Here is a 2,500-nt window from a genome sequence, read left to right on the forward strand (position 1 = left end):
GAACGATAAACTTTATGAATGCAATGACGCTGTGTTTTACGCCAATTTTATCAAAAATGAGGCGTAATGTTGACCCTTTTAACCTTTTATACTGTGGTGTGGTGTGTGGTGTGTGTGTGTGCGTGCATTGTGGGGGTCTTGTTGTTGACCACCTGTCTGCCTGTGTGTATGCAACATCGGTGAAAGAGAGAAAGAGAAAAGACATGACCAGTATTGACTAAAGAAGAAGGTGCCCACATAACACAGCAAATCTGTAAAAAATTCAGGCAACAGACGTCAGAGAGAGACAGAGAGAGAGATTGAGAAAATACATTTGAGAAGGGAAGGCCACAAAGACAACATTTGATACAATACATGATCCCAAACGTTAATTCTATACGAACAGTGTGACTGTGTAAATCAAGTCAAGTCTGGTTTATGTGCAGAGTCCTTTGTCGTACCTCGTAGCTCACAGCCTCCAGAGGCCTCACAAGCCCGGATGTGAAAACAGAACCTGACATTAAGAGACAAAGGAAAGGAGAAACTGCCCAGAAAAAGGAGGGAATCTTGGAGGGATTGAGATGCATAGGATTGCAGCAGGTGCATATAAGGAAGCCATGAAGCAGTAGCCAAACGCTGCCAAATAATGGCGGACAAATCACAGAATTAATGGATAACTTCGGGATTACTCAACATTGATGCAATTTTCCCATCATTTTGGTTCTTAGTCACAAACGCAGAGAATTTTTGAAATGCTTCCAGTATTGACTGTTTTATTATGGACCACATCTCCACAGAGAAGTGTAACTACCTTCTTCACCTTGCACTGGATCCGATCCGTTTTTTATTGTGTCTCACCGAGTCTCGCTCAAGGAGAAGTCTGCTTTTAATTGTTGCAGGGAGAGAACAGTGGAAAGGAGAGTGAGAGCTGGAGAGAGGAGTGCCGGCAGGAGTTTGTTTTGTTGGACAACAGAAGGCTGAGGCTGTCAGAGGAAAAGCCCTTTCAGAGGATGTATGGTTCCGGGCCGCTGTTGCCCCATAGGGTTACTTTGTAGTCCGTACGTCGCTGACAGCTGTAGCGGTCTTGCTCAATACTGGAACCCATTTCAAAATTGTTGTCAGCATTAGTCACTTAAAATAAAATTAAGTACTTTGAAAAATGTATCCTTTAGGCAAAAGCTAAAAGAAAAGGATAACGGCAGAAGTGAGATGAAACAAAAGCAATAAAAAGTATGTTGTGCCTATCTCGAACAGCAGATAGAGGCTTAGGATTAATGGGGCTATAATATTTTTTTGGTAACATCTGTATCCAGCGACAGCCAGGCAGATTAGCATGTGAGGATGGCGTCGTGAATGCAAATGAGTCTGTTTACTCTCTCTGCTGCGTTGTCGTTTAACACCAGATGTTTCAAGGGGGAAAAAATATGATGGCCAAATTAATCGTGGGGACAGCTTTGTGACTAGTTTTAATGTGCTTTTGGACCAACAATGGAAGTCTGCGCACCTGAAGCTAAATCTCTACGTTCTGTTGCTCGGTAGACAGACAAAACTAGCCAGCCATAGAAAATTGTTTGGTGGAAAATTTTAAATTACATTGTTGCCGTTTGTTATTTCGTTGGGGATATAATGCGAGAAAACGAACTGAAAAAAACTAAAGAAAGAACTAAATTACACTGGCAGTGTCCTTTAACGTGACAATAGTTCTGGTAATTGTGAAACAACACTCAAACACACATTGCCCACGCTGCTTTCAAGTTAGCACAACAAAAGTACTTAGAGGTAGAAACTCCTTCCTGCCATGGTTTGGAAGCACAGACAGTATTTACGACCAATCCTTATCCTGTCTCTCTCGCTGTACCATTGTCTTTATAACTCTCGTATAACTTCCCTCCCTTTTTCCTCTCTTTCTTTCTCCCGGCCTCCCTCCTTTCTTGCTTAATGCTCTCCCTTCAGTTTCAGGCTGGCGTTCTTATACGGAGAAGTGACGCCATTGTTTCATCTCTGTCCATTTAGGACGTCCGTCTCTCTCCTTAAGCTACCTGCTTTTTCAGGCTGACGGGTCCTTTCAGCTCCACTATGCATGGCGATGTGAGAGAATGTAGATACCGCCGGACTATGTGTTGCACTACAAGTTTCTGTAGACATGCGTAGTGTACAAATGTTAAATATTTTGTAGTTATTTTTGAAATTATACCATACGATGTTACTGTGTTCACTTTTGTCACAGTTTGTGAAGAACAGATTACATAAACCTTCTGAGCCATACCTATACTACATTTTAGCCATAGAAGACATTGATGAGGGTGAAGTCTTTCTTCGGACCAATGTACCTATCGTAAGTTGCTAAATGTAAATCTAGATGAAGTGACTGTATAGAATATACAGCCATGTTGCAGTGATGTTCAACATGATTCCCCCTGATTAAACCCATTTATCTTGGAAGGTTATTTCGCTGCCCAACATGGGGTTTCTGAAGTCCCAAACAGAAAATGCTCAGACTGCTTGGTGTTTGTCTCCATCC

General features: G+C 42.0%; 1 protein-coding gene across 1 annotated transcript in view; it reads right to left on the reverse strand.

Annotated features, from left to right (window-relative positions):
• efna3b (ephrin-A3b) overlaps positions 1-2,500 on the reverse strand; it is a gene marked incomplete in the record, with an annotated part of 34,505 nt that overhangs the window by 7,407 nt on the left and 24,598 nt on the right.

Source organism: Gadus morhua, chromosome 11 (genome assembly GCF_902167405.1).
Source record: "Gadus morhua chromosome 11, gadMor3.0, whole genome shotgun sequence".
In the NCBI taxonomy this organism is placed as follows: Eukaryota; Metazoa; Chordata; class Actinopteri; order Gadiformes; family Gadidae; genus Gadus; species Gadus morhua.